Consider the following 15,416-nt stretch of genomic DNA (forward strand, 5'->3'; position numbering starts at 1 on the left):
ATTTAATTCCACAATTTTGATTATTATTTTTCAGGTGGAGAAATTCTCTCCACTCCCACCCCCATATAAAAAAATTCTCACATGAGTAATCTGTATTTGTTTCTGAGGGCTGCCACAACAAACTGGATGGTTTAAAACAACATAAATGTATTTTTTCATAGTTCAGGATGGAAGTCCACAGTTCAGGCTAAATTTCAGAGGGGCCATGCTCCCTCTGAAACCATAGGGGAGGATCCTTCCTTTACTCTTCCAGCTTCAGGTAGCTCCAGGTGTTCCTTGACCTGTGGCAGCATGATTCCAGTCTTTGCCTCTGTCTTCACATGGTCATCTTCCTGCCTTGTGTCTTTGCATCTGCACATGGTGTCTCCTCCTTGAGTCTCTCCTCTACTTATAAAGGTGCCAGTCATATTGGATTAGGGCCCATCCTCATAACCTCTTCTGAATTTGAGTATATCTGTAAATACCCAAAGGCCAAATAAGGTCATATTTGTAGGGACTGAGGGCTAGAATTTCAATATATCTTTTTGAGACATACAGTTCAACCTATAACAAGTAATAGTATTTGCCTGTAGAATCAATACTGATTACTATTATTAATAAGTGGATCGAGCACTTTGTGGAAATTTTCTAAAAAGAAAAAAAATTAAATTTGCACTATTTCCTCTCTCTTTCTCCTGTACAAATTTGTGCATTGTCTGTTAGGTCTTTAAGACAACCTATAGACTTAACTATAATTTTGTTAAATTCAACAAAGAGCAACTTTCATATATTGGAACAATATCTACACACTAGTTCTCATTAGCAATGCAATTTAATACTGAGTTGACAAGTTAATTATTTAAATATTCAATATCAAATACTTAGTATAGGCAGGCCATGCAATAGAACTAGTGTTCATATTTATTAACAAAATAAGTCAATACCATTATGTGTTATGGGGTGACTGCTTTATACATAAATATGATATTGTTATCAGCCAAAATTTGATCTAATATTATGGTACATTTTAAGGACTATACCCTGAAATTCATACTTATGTCCGTTAATATTTATTATCATAAATATTTGGCTACAGTTGAAGTTCATGTTTTCTGAGCTACAAAACAAGAAATGAAGCATTATTTTTAAAAAATAAAGTTGTAGTTCTAATAAATACAAATTGGCATTGCTACTAGAAGTCTCAAGTAACAAACAGGAAACAATACCATACTCAGAGAATTACAACTTACAACTTACAGCAACTTACAACTTAAAACAGAATTTCAGGAAAATGGAATAAAAATTTAAAATTATAAGGATATTATGAAATCATAAAGGATATTAGGAAATTATTTGTGAGTCTAAAATGAGTCCAAAATATCAGCAAATTATGAGCTGAGAAGTGAACGATTTTGTCAATCTATTAAGTGAATTGTCTCTGTGATATGAAAAATATTTCACCTAACCCAAAAAATGACAAAGGCTAGAAATGAAAATTTTGGTTCTTTATGAAAACTAACATTTTTCTATGTGAAACTCAATTTTAGTTCCCATAAATAAAGCTTTTTGAATACAGCCACACTTATCTGTGTATTGTCTATGACTGCTTCCACATTGTAATGTCGAAACCACTTTGAGTGGTTGCAATAGAGATTGATGACCTGCAAAACCTAAAGTGTGTACTACCTGAATCTTTATGGAAAAAGTGTGCCAACCTCTGAGACAGATAAAACACAGAAATCTAAAGGAAGAGTGATACAATGACAAACTGATGAGGTAGGTGGGAGGCAATTCATATAAGGCATTTAACGAACCATCTACTGTCAATAAATGGTTGTTACTACTATGGTAGAAATATAACACAATTTTTAATATTTCATCTATGGTAAACACATTAAATGACCTTAATATCAACTTTTGTAATGTAATCAATTCTTTTTCCAAAAATTTAAGAATTTCTTTATTTAAAAAAATAGTTCTAGTTGAAGAAAAACAAGGTTTTTAAAAATAATGAGTATCTCTTTATGTTTCTTGGTCTATCTAGAGAATAATTAGCTGCCCAGTGGTGAAGAAAGAGAGTGCCATTAGCAAATGTTGGCACAGCAATTTTCCTACCCTAAATGTGAAGTCAATTGGATTGCTCTACTGTGAGGTAACGAGCCAAAAGAAATGCTACATTGAGCCAAATGGATCACTTTGTTCTAGGTTACTCAAAATGGAAGGGACACATTCTGGAAAGATAATAAAGCAAATTGGTTAAGAGAACACTGCAATCACTATTGAATATTATGAGTTGGGTGGTTATTTTTTTATAGCGACGCTGCTTTGAAATGATAATCAACTGTTCATTATAAAAGCTAATAAGGGAAAGAAGTAGAGACATTGCAAAATCATGGATGACTCCAAGTGTTTTTGGTTGGCTTCCATACACACTCCTGTAGTTTTGGTCACCTTAGCAATTTCATTTTCTTTTTTTTTTAAATTTTTATTGTTATTCAATTACAGTTGCATGCCTTTTCTCCCCATCCCTCCACCCCACCCCAGCTGAACCCACCTCCCTCCCCCACCTCTACCATCCCCCCCGATTTTGTCCATGTGTCCTTTATAATAGTTCCTGCAATCCCCTCTTCCCACTGTCCCCACCCCACTCCCCCCTGGCCACTGCTAGACGGTTCTCAACCTCAGTGTCTCTGGTTGTATTTTGTTTGCTTTTTTCTTCTATTGATGGGAACTGTAGTGCACTGTTGGTGGGAATGCAGACTGGTGAGGCCACTGTGGAAAACAGTATGGAATTTCCTCAGAAAACTAAAAATGGAACTGCCCTTTGACCCAGCAATTCCGCTGCTGGGATTATACCCTAAGAACCCTGAAACACCAATCCAAAAGAACCTGTGCACCCCAATGTTCATAGCAGCACAATTTACAATAGCAAAGTACTGGAAGCAACCTAAGTACCCATCAGCAAACGAGTGGATCCAAAAACTATGGTATATTTACACAATGGAATTCTATGCAGCAGAGAGAAAGAAGGAGCTTATACCCTTTGCAACAGCATGGATGGAACTGGAGAGCATTATGCTAAGTGAAATAAACCAGGCGGTGAGGGACAAATACCATATGATCTCACCCTTAACTGGAACGCAATTTCATTTTCTTAATATTAAACATTGTATTTCCTGGGTGCTAACAAACAATGGCAGGGAGAAGTTACATAGAAACAGCTTGAGAGAAGCTGGTCCTGAATTTTTTAAATATTCTGTAAAATTATATCAGAGTGGATAATCCCAGGAAATATTTGTTAAACAACAAAAATATTGATAGCTACCAATATTTGTCACGTGAAAAGAGCACCAGCTTGGCCACAAAGGAAAGTCTTCTGTGTTCCATTGAAGAACTCCTCCTACTGAGTACCACAACATTTCCTGTGACCTAAATTTCTCCATGACATCTGCGTGCCCTACTTCTTAACTCATGTCTTGATTTTCGTGACTTCCTAGGATTTTTATGCATCTAGAGCTGAAGCAGGAACTTTCTTGATAGTACAGAGTATTTAACAGTACATAGCAAAAAAAGAAAGGTAAAAAAACCTAGGCTGTTGAGTTGGCTACAATGCGTTAATATTTAGCTGTATTCTTCATTAAAAGGACCAAGTAACAGAAAACGTAAATCTGACAATCTAGCCTATGGCATATATAAATAAACCTAACCATTTTTCCTTAAGTGAAAAACAAAAGACCATTCAAAAAAGGAAAGTGTAGTGGAAATACTCTTAAGGTAACCACATATGATCCTTGTCCTGTTTCCTGTTTTGGGGTAATCTTCTCCCTTGAGTGTATGTGGGGGCAGAGAGGTGTTCTGTACTGAGCTTCTAACTATAGGATAGGAAAAAGGTGATGGATAAATGTGTTTTTGCATATGTAATTACATAATTTTATCATATAAGGTGACAGTGACCATCTGAGTTCTTCCACCCATGCTGGCTCTGAAGAAGCAAACTTCACGTTGAGAGTTGTTTATGTTGGGAAGTCCACATGGGGAGGAACTGAAGGCAGTCTCTAGGAGCTGAGGGTAGCCTTCAACTAATAGAGAGAAAAGAGCCCTTAGTCCTATAATGCCAAGAAACCGATTTCTGCAAAGTTAATCTTTTTCCTGTTGAGCCACAGATGGTGCTGCAGCCCTGAGAGACACGCAAGTAGGTCATGTGAGAACCTAAGAATAGACCTAGCAAGGCCACTTCTGAACCCTTGGCCCACAGAAACTGTGAGAAAATCTATGTGGACTTTTTAAAGAAGCTAAGTTTATGATAAATTGTTAAACTGGGGCTCAGAGTAGCATTTTCAAAGTATTTCCTGAAGAACATTATTTCAATGAGATTGGGGGAAAAGATTCTTTATATACCTTGCATTTCAGCATATGAAAGTTTTGAGAACTTTTGCAGTAAAGAAATCTGCTTAACATTTAAAGTTAGAAGATCCCAAATGTATTTATTAAAAGAAACTTTGTATGTATTTATAAACCGAGACATTTTCACCTATGGTTGTTCAAGATGACATGTTGGTGCAAGGAAAGGTATTGGTACATAAAGCAGGCATTCCACCTGAATTTCACCGTGTGTGTGCACAAGTACTGTGATGACCACAAGTACTCTGGGCTAGAATTTCTATTTCTGACCTCAAAGGAGATCTTAAAGAAAGAAAAAGGTAGGAGAGGGTTTTAAATTCCAACTCAATTTATAGTCAAAGAATTGGTGGCTTTAAAAAATATCCTATTTCTGATAGCCACAGTGTAGGTTAGCTAAACACTCCAAACAAATATGATATTATTTGGGTTGTATATTTACAAAGCAAGTTGAACTCACACCATTGCCCAATTTCTTAAGTGAGGCTAAGGAAAGGATTAGAAAGGAGTAGGAACCAGAGATTTTGGACTAAGATGAAAATGAGAATCTTGAATGCAGAATCCTATTGAGTCATCTCTTGCCAGCAGATGAACTCCCTCTTCCCTGTCTGAGACTAGTCTCTCCTTGCTTAAAGCCCTGTGACATTTCATTAGAGACAGTTGTTACATGGGGTTGCCACTTCTTTCTCCATATTCGAATATACGATCATCTTCCAGCATATTTGGGATAGGGGTATCACAAAGTTTTATTTTGAAGACACAACTTGTACACACAAATCATTGTGAGATCATGCCAATTTATATTGGCAAATAAGTAGCAAATATGTGTGGGAATGGAATGTAAGATTAGTAGTCCAACAGGACCAGTATAATGTTGGATCACACTAAAGTGACTATTTGAGGTATATTTTCCTCAATGTGTTGGTTCAAGCACTGAAAGTGGATGAAACAATTTCCTTGGGTGATGGAACCATGGATGAATGATGTACTGAATTTAATGTGGCTGAAAGTCCAGAACTGATATAATGTGGAGAAAGGACCTGAAAGCCTTAGGAGAATGGCAGTCTTGGGATAGATTATTACATGCAAATATTTCACCTGCTCCTTTACTGTGTCAGAAGATACTCATTTGCTAAGATGTTAGAAATTGCATGGGTGAGAGTCACCTTAGTATTGTTTGAAAGCTCTTGTGTGATTATCCTACGACTGTTTCATAGCTGGGAAGAAAGTGAGAGTTGCACTCTTTGAAATGGGCATCTTGATTTTAGTAGACGTGATGAGTTCTGAGTGACAGAAGCCATGTGGAAGTGCTTAAATACTAGAGACAAGGAGTGAAATTATGGAAATGGGAAGTAGGAGTGCAGTGTTGATCAGTGTGTTTAACTCCAAAGCAGTTGGTAGAAGTGGTTAATTAGTCATACTGTGCCTGGGAATTAAATAGATGGGCAGTGTACTAAAGTATTAATTGATTTATTTAACTCCCAAATCTCTCAAAACCTGATATGAATCCCTGAAATGGAATTTATGTAATCACACTAAGTTGACAGAATTAACTCTGTTCACAGACTCAGCTCTTCTTGGATGAAAGTATGATTTCCTTGAAGAAGTTTCCTTTAACATAGCTGTGATAAATATCATATATTATAAACCTTCCTCCTTGGCCTTTTTGCTATTGTTAGAATGGCTGTACACTGGAAGAAAGGAAAATATATGGACTTAGGGAGATTATTAGACACTGGTTCTGAGCCACCCAATTTGTGGTACTTTGTTACAGCAGCTACAGGAAACTAATACAAGCTGGGAACACAAGTATCTGGATTCTGAATGGCCCATTCCCTTGTGGGCCTGGTCCCAGTCTCCTCGCTTCTTCCTTCAGTCTCTCATGTTCAAAATCTTTCTTCCTCTGTCCTACCCTTCAGGTACACTAAGTAGGTTAATCCTTACAAAGTGCTAAGGTTTCCTACAGAAGACAGAAAATCTGTTGAATTCAAGTTACGTTTGTTTTTCTCAAGGAGTTGTATTGCAAAGCTTAGGCCATTTAGTCTGAAATGAAAGGAAAAGGGACAATATAAGAAAATAACTTTTTTACCATTAAAAAATTATTCTGCCACACATTCTAAATTTATATAGACATTAATAGAAAAATAACTCAGACACTTAGACACATATGCAAATATCAACATATTGTGCATTATTTGAGTTCAATAGATACAATAAATGGATTAAGTACCAGTGATGGATACTCATGAGTGAGGAAGCAAAATTCTGTGCTGTTGGGAAGAGATTAATAAGAGGACAGTAGAGAGTAGAGAAGAAGATCCTTCAGCCCTCTATAGTACTGCCTCCTGAAGCAGACTGGAGCTGGTGGAAAGGAAGAGGTAGAACATACTTTGAATTTAGAATTTTGATTAACTGAGAATGAGTGTTTTAAACATTTCAAAACTATGTTTAGAATATGAAGTGGTTATAGGATTCCCTATTACTTATGAGTGAGAAAAAAAAGGCAGGGTCATGCAAGAATTTTCTCCCAGGAGCAGGAAGATATTATACTCTACTTTATAAAATTTTCAGAGATGCAGAAACAGAAAGAAAGTAAAATTTGTGATCAAAATTTTCAAGTTAAGCACTTTTTTAAAAGCATACCCATTACACACGTGTTTTATTTCAGTGGGACCTGCCGTCAGAGAAGACTTCCACTCCAGACACATCCCTAGGGAGCCCACCTTGAAGTTATTTCCTTCCTTACCCAGTTTAAATTGTATGACCCATCACTTCAACCACTGTGTTTTAAGTGGTGTCTACATCCTTAACTCAGGTTCTCTCTCTTACACTTCCCAGTCAAAATCCCAACCTTGATGAATGTTTCTCCACATTTTTACCCAGGATACTGAAAGCACCAGAAGAAAAAATATACAACAGTGCTTTTGGTGCCAGTACAAATACAGAATGTCTAACCATGACAACAAACACTCCAACTGTGTAACTATTCTTTCTCTCTCCTCCCTCTGCAGTGGTTATTTTAAACAGTCCTTTCCTTTCTCAGACCATTGATTTTCCTACTACCCACTTAATTTCAACAAATGACCTCACCTTCCATTTCAATCACAGAAGACACTTTCACTTTCTGTCACTTACTATGACCATCTATTTGTGTTCAAACACATATGTCACACATGTTTAATCTTCCCCTGCTTGCCATGGAGGTGTGTCTGTCCCTGCCAAGAGCGATCCTTCTATCTGCACTCAGGTCACTGTCCCCTCTTGACATCTTCAGGAACTCTTCTCTCCTAATAATTTTTCCCTTGTATTTTTAGCTTTTTTCTTTCTATTGGATTCTTGTAAGCACTGTTTAAACATTCTTTATCTCCTGTCTTAAAATAAACACTTGACCCCACTACTCTCGTTCTCTTTCCTCCACTTCAACTAACTTTGTCAAAGACTTGTTTATACTTGCTATCTCTGCCTCCTTACCTTCCTGTCCTTCTTTAGCCCCTAAAATCTACCATCTATCCTTTAGTTTCAGTGTGAGGCCTCTCACTGAGGTCACCAATGATTTCCTTGTCAATAAATTCAGTGGACACAGTTAGCTTTATCTTTCTTGACCTTCTGCAGCTCTTGGTCACTCTTTGCTTCTTGAACTGTTTCCTCTCATTGCTTCCAGGATTTTTGATTGCTCTCCTGCCTTTTTTAACGAGTCCTCCTCCTCCTCCTTGCCTGCTTCCTCCATCTCCTTAGCTCATCTGAGCTTTCTGTCTGAATCCCACCCACTGTCTCTGTGCCCCTTGGTGAGCATATCCTCTCTATTGCTTCCATTACAGCCGACAAGCTGGTAACTTATAGTCTTATTTAAGCCCAACCTAGATTTCTTCATTGTGCTTCATTGTGGTTATTTGTGTAACCAAATCCTAATGCTCCAAATCATGATATCCTTTTGGCATCTCAAACTCAAAATGTCCAAAACTGAGAACATTCTCATAGTCCTTGAACTTGGGTTTCTATCCTGATAGATGGTTCTAACTCCCAGTTAAATAACTAAAAAAGTTGAGACTCTTCATTGAGTCCTTCTGATCTTCCAGTCAAACCCAAAGTCCAGTTGATTCTACCTGTTAAGTACCTCTCTTGTGTGTTCATTGTTTTTCATTCCCACAACCTCCTAGTGTGACAATAACTTCCCTAATAAATTGTTAGAAGAAACTTCTAAATGATATTTATGCTTCAGTCTGGTCTGTCCACAATCCCTTATCCACAGTGGCAGCACAACTTTTTAAAAAGACACAAATATGAGTACCTTTTACTTTTGTATAACATTGTTTTCATTTTTATTTTTTTGGTCAAACATTAGTGAAAATCTAAACCCAACATGGCTGACAAGGATCTTATCAAATCCTCTATCTCAACAACCGGACAATTTTTTCTCACCCATCTGGCTCCTCTTTTTCCTATTCATGACTATATTTCATTGAAATCACAGGATTGAATTACATTGAGAAGTGTCACACAGGGCCTTCCAATACAGCCTCCGGATTCTGACTGCCACATTGTGATCCCAGGCTTCCCACTTACTGGTTATGAACTGAGACACGCTATTTATCTTCCTTGTGTGTTACTTTCATCACCTGTAAATGGGGATGCTGGTAATAATAGTTCTTACTTCATAGTATCTTTGTAAGTGCTGAATGGGCAACTTCATGCAAAGTGTTTATAAAAAAGCTTAGCACACAGAAAGTGTGACTCAGTGCCTTATTACAATTATTTCCTTGCAATTAATCTGAGTTCCCTGATGTTTCTCTAAGATGTTTGCTGGGCAAATTCAAACACAGGAAAAAATTCAAACATATACTTATCTGGCCTGTCCCATTTGGCAACAGTTGCTAAATCCCTCCAGCACATAAGTAGTCTCCAGTGATCCTGCAAAACTGACCAACAATACTACAAGTTTTTTAGTCAGATGCATTTTTCCCTTTTGCAAAATTTATTTCATAATTTTTTTAAAAATTCTGAAATCCACAGTAAGCTCCTTCCCCCAAAATCCTCTGATGACTTTGCCTTATGTTCAATTGAGAAACTAGGAAACTTCAGACTGAAACCTATGATCTTCTTATATCAACTCTAAAACCCTACCTGAATCAGCCCCCACTTCTTCCTTGTGTCCTTTCAAAGAAAAGTGTGTCCCTTCTCTTATCCACAGAACAATACAAACAGCAGCCCAGGGTCACATTCCCTTGTACCTTCTCAGGGATCTGCCCCTCCTGCCACTTTCCACTTTGCACTCTGTGGATTATTTCCATCAATATCCCCAGTAATCCTTCCAACACATCTGTTATCTACATGTCTGCCTAGCACTATGGTCCTATTTCTTTGCTCTCCTAACAGTCAGTTGTCTCAACATTTGCAATACCAGGTCTTTCTGCTGCTGCTTCTTCCTCTCATTCCCAACTGAACTATGAACATGTGAATGTTTTAGAATTATATTAATCAACTTATTTTGCTCATATTTTCCTTTTTATATTCACTCAAAGGTAACATGATTTTTAAAAATCTATGTCTAAATATGTCTAGAATAATATGTTCTATTTGGTATAAATAGAGATTCTAATTAAGGAGAGATTTGGGTTATAGTTTAATTAGCTGCATTTTTTTAGTGGAACATATAATATCAATGTATCTTACAATCAGTGCATCTGAGATGTGATAAAATCCAGTACCACAGACTCTCACAGAGGCCTTCACTGATCTCTCAATAACTCCCTGTCATTGTCTTTCAACAGGAATTCTCTTCTTCTCTCCTTCAGGTACTTATTCCAGTCATATATTTGTCTCTTCATCTGGTATAAAACTATTTCCATGACTGGGGACTGCAAAGGTAAAATCACATTTATTGGGCTTACTCCAGTATATACTCCACCAACAGAGTGACTGGGTCATGATAGGATTTCACTATGTATTTCTGGGTTTACTGAATCAGTGGACAAAACCTCCTTTAGGAGTTCACTGAGTATCACAGAATGTTAGTTGCTATAGGCTACAAAGAGGTTAAAGTCCACTTTGATTTTTACCCTAGTCTTTGGTTATTAAGTACTAAAACAAACTTGTTATGAAACACTTTAACATGAGAACACTCTAGGGCTTTATAAACTGAGACATATAAAAAGCAATTGGTTTTTATTTAGTGGTACAATTAAAATAAGGCTTTAAGATTCAGTCACTGCACTACCCAGCTAAACCCTATTAATGAAATGACCCAAATGTTCAGGCAGCAATATCTTTCTGCAAGCATTGTTGCAGACCCTGAAACAAATGTGAAGTTTCCAGAAGACAGAAAAAAGTAAACACAAACAAGACCCTGGAAATTTCTTGCATGGATACAAAGCTAATAGCCCCCATCTCTCCATCTGTATTTTCCTTCGTGCAACCACAGATAGAAAGCAGAGTGTAGCCATCATTCTGTAATCCCTCAAATCCTTAAGCAGAAGATAAATGCATTTTTCTCTTCTGGATACAAAAATAAGAAGTTAACTCTGATTTGGAGCAGGGGGTCAATGCTTAAGTGGATCATAAATTGTAATTAAATATAAACAATCCCTTATCTCACCTTTTGATCTAAACTTTTCATTTGAAGACACGATGAAATGGTGGAAACCCCTACTTAACCAGATTAAGTTTCACTGGGAAAGGGGCAGTGTCCCTTCCATTCTGGATGGGGATCAGTGCCAATCCAAGAGACTTTATCATTTATTTATATATATTTAGGCACTGTCTTTTGCTAGTATTGTAGAATGGAAAAACATAACTAAATCACAAAATTATGCAAATTGAATGTCTACAACTTGCATTTGAAAAATCAATTATAAACTGCAACAAATAGACCTAAGTCGAACAAATAAAATGTAATGATTTGCTTCCTCCTGGGGATAATGTGAGGCAGAGTGAGAAAACACGCATGAAGTGCTCCTTGAAAATGTCTTATGAATGCGTGATATGAACAGCCATCATTTTTCCTACATTTCCTGCTTCATTAGTTTCTATCTAGATTTCAAAAGATTTATACACCACTTCTAATTTTAAAAAATTACATGAAATAATTATTTTACAATAGATTAGATATAAATTCATAAAGAAAAATGCTCATTTCTGGTGTGTAAAATGATTTTTAAAATTGGTATCTTGTCGAAATCTTTCTAGAAATGTGATATCAAAATGTACCAGAGGAGGGCAGTGGTACTTCATATTTTAACATTTTGCTATTTCTTAGATTGGAGAGGAATAGTCATTTTGATTTTTCATTGCAAATCAAAGCATAATTATAAGCTAATGTCCTATTCCGCCACCAGCCTCAAAGGTCACTGGAGTATGTTCTATAAATGAAAAGAAATTGTTAGTTCTAATTACATGTAAAATTAGTATTGTATGCTCTGAAAGTTCTTGTTTCTTCTCCGTTTTATTCTTCATCTTTAAAGTAATGAGATATCATAGGAGAGACAAAGAGTAGCTACTGATGTCCTTCATGGATTAAATTCTATGCATTGTAGCTTAATTTAAATATCTGATTTATTAGCTTTGTAATTTAAATTACTTTGAATTAAATTACTGTGTTTTGTGTACCTTCTGAATTTCTCACCAAAGACACTTACATTTACTTTAATAAAATAAAATTCAACAAAACAACTTCGGGATTATTTTTGTAAACCAGATACTTTTCTTACAGTTTTATATATCTAAGAAAACTAAAAATAGTGGATTTGGTATAGGTTCTTACCAGCTGAGTGGGTAAATGTGATCATAAGTGCATTTGAATGACACCTCTCCGAGTCTTGGAATGGAGTGCAGGTGATTTGAACATAAGATGTATAAAGAGAAGGAGCACTTGAGGTGGAAGGAATTACATTCTTACTGACCCTGAGGAGCAGTAGAGCCCGATACAAAATTCTTAAGAGGACAATGAGTTTGGGGAACTCTTACTAATGTTGTTCTGTATAATTATATAAAATGCTTACAGCCGATAAAGTACCCTTTCCTTATTTATCAAATGAAATAAAAATATTACCTACATTACAAGAACAGTTTCTAAATTATATAAGATTTTAACCCCTTAATTCAAGTCAAACTTAGCATAACCAAAAACAGTGGATAGAAACTGCAATTAGATAGATTTCAAATCAAGCCAGATAGAACCACTGAATGGAATAATGATTTCCACAAGAAATGCAATTCATGGGAGCTTCACACAGGAACAGACTATTAGTGATTAAAGACTGAAATAGTAATGAAGTTGATCAAGTGGTCTTTAAAGTGAGTTTGCAAATCTAGAAGGACATATAGTTAACACTTTTGAGCAACACTATCTATACATTGCTGCCTCTGTGGACCCTAGTGCCTTCATTGTGCCCCAGATTCTACTTTGGTTCCATACTAGAGCCAATGTTTGAAGAGATAATCAATGGATGTCCCCCTTTCCCTTCAAACTTTAACTGTCCAATAGTTCTGAGCATTCTTCTCATTTCTAAATTTCACAAATAAATACAAGCTATAACAAAGGAAAGTGTAGACTAATTACTCTTTGTTTCATTTTCTCAGGTGACTTCAGGGGAATCAGTGTCATCAGAAGTTGAATAAAAATGCTAAACAGAAAATTTAACTCTCCCTGTATTACACTCCATTTACGTCTCCAACCCATTTTCTTTCCTTCTTTTCTATTTTTTTTTACAAGAACCATTTAGGCAGTAATTCTTTTTTTAAATAGCAGCAAATGTTCATTTACTGGCATTTTTTAACTGTATTTTTTCCATTACCATTTAGTCCCCTTATACTTCCCTTCCCCACCTGGCAATTACCACACGTGAATCCTTTTTCCTTTTTGGTTAATTCCTCCACCATTATCCTTCCCCCACCCTTAGCTGTCAGCCTGATCTTTATGAGTCTGTCTCTATTTTGCTTGTTAGTTCAGTTTGTTCATTACATTCCACATATGGGTGAAATCATATGGTATTTTTCTTTCTCTGATTGGCTTATTTCACTTAGCATAATGTTCTCCAGGTCCATTCATACTGTCACAAAGGGTAAAATTTTCTCTTTTTTATGGCCACGTAGTATTCCACTGTGTAAATGTCCCATGGTTGTTTCATCCAGTCATCTATGGATGGACACTTGGGCTGCTTCCATATGTTGGCAATTGTAAACAATGATGCAATGGACATGGAAGTGATTATGTTCTTTTTAATTAGTGTTTTGGGTTTTTCTTAGATATATTCCCAGAAGTGGGCTCACCGGGTCAAGAGGCAGATCCATTTTTAATTTTTTGAGGTATCTCCATACTGCTTTCCACAGTGGCTGCACCAGTCTGAATTCCCACTGACAGTGCAAAAAGGTTACCATTTCTCCACATCCTCATCAGCACTTGTTGTTTGTTGATTTACTGATGATGGCCATTTTGACGGATGTGAGATGATATCTTATTATATTTTAATTTACATTTCTCTGATGATTAGTGGCATTGAGCATCTTTTCACATGTCAATTGACCATCTGAATGTCCTCTTTGGAGAAGTGTCTATTCAGGTCCTTTGTCCCCTTTTTAATTGAGTTGTTTGTTTATGTTGGTGTTGAGTTTTGTAAATTCTTTATAAATTTTGGATATTAACCCATTACATATATTTTGGTGGATATTTTCCCCTTTTCTGTGGGTTGTCTTTTTATTTTGTTGATGTTTTCTTTTACTGTGCAAGACCCATTTTCAAATACCCTACAGTTCTCCTATATAGTTTCCTGAAATGTGCACATTTATTTTTTCATGACATACAAGTTCTTCACTGTGAGCAAGAAATGCCAGACTTGTCTATTGCCACTGTGTCTTGTTTTGGGCACAGGAGTAGAAACTCTCTTTTGCCCCATTTGATGCCCCACTCAGTTTGTTTCTAAAGTTACTTCTTGTAGTCCATCAGTGCCTATTGGGTTTCCCAGCTCAAAATCCTACTGTCTTTGAGGGTCTTCAATAGCTTTATTTCAGTCCCCGTGTCCACCACTTTGAGTCACAGGCCACACCTAAAGTGCTCTCCAAATGGCCTTTAGACATCCTCTTAGCGGATATTTGGTAGCAACTACATATTAAGCACCTGATATGTACCAGGTCTCCAGGTAAACAAAGGTCTAAATCAGTTATTTCATTTAATAATCATGACAACTCTCTGAAATTAAGTTTGATAATTTGGTAGTGATAAATAGGGGGAGGCGTAACCAATAAAGCTGATCTGGGAACAAAGCCGGACCATCCCACACCATTTTGGTTAAAGCACACATGGAAAGCAGATACTGTTCTTATCAGCCAAAATGTTTAGTAGCTAGTAATTCAGCCTACACTTACTTTGCTTAATTTACTAAAACTGGCAAAGGAGACATAAAAAGTCATCAAAAAAAAAACTTGACTCAAACTGATATTGCAATTGATTACAGTCTCCCAATTTAGTTCAAAATGTAGAGACAAATGTTTTTTTTTTTCTCACTACTCTTACTACTATTGTTCTGTATAGTTATATAAAATGCCTTTTTTCTTATTTATAAAATGTAATAAAAATATTACTTATAAGAATGGCTTCTAAATTACATAAGATAATCATAGCACTAGCACATAACAAATGTTCAGTAAATGTTATTTTTATGATTTTCAATTCACCAAAATGTCATTCCAAAGAACAGGCAAGTGTATCTCTCTTATTCATTCTTGTGTCTTTTGATCCTAAACAGTGCCTCAAATAGCATATTCGAGGTAGGACCCAAAAAACACAGAATTTATTTATAAAAAATTGTGTATTTATTCTTACATGTTTAAACTTCAGTCACCTTCAAAGTACTCTACATTTGATGCAATACACACATCAAGATATTTTTTCACCACTCAAAACAGTTTCTGAACTTATCAATTTTGATGCCTTTTAGTGCTTCTGAGATATTTTGTTTTACCTTTTCCACATCAGCAAAATGTTTCCCTTTGAGGACTTTTTTCATTTGGGGAAATAAAACAGTTGCTCAGTGCAAGATCAGATGAAT

At 36.1% G+C, this 15,416-nt stretch overlaps 1 long non-coding RNA gene across 1 annotated transcript in view; it reads right to left on the reverse strand.

The window, feature by feature from the left end:
• Nucleotides 1-200: 200 nt before the first annotated feature.
• Nucleotides 201-15,416, reverse strand: part of LOC128779848 (uncharacterized) — a 108,672-nt gene continuing 93,456 nt past the window's right edge. The window contains exon 3 of the long non-coding RNA XR_008425928.2: nt 201-454. This is a non-coding gene — a long non-coding RNA (uncharacterized lncRNA). The remainder of the gene's footprint in view (nt 455-15,416) is intronic.

Source organism: Desmodus rotundus, chromosome 13 (assembly GCF_022682495.2).
Source record: "Desmodus rotundus isolate HL8 chromosome 13, HLdesRot8A.1, whole genome shotgun sequence".
In the NCBI taxonomy this organism is placed as follows: Eukaryota; Metazoa; Chordata; class Mammalia; order Chiroptera; family Phyllostomidae; genus Desmodus; species Desmodus rotundus.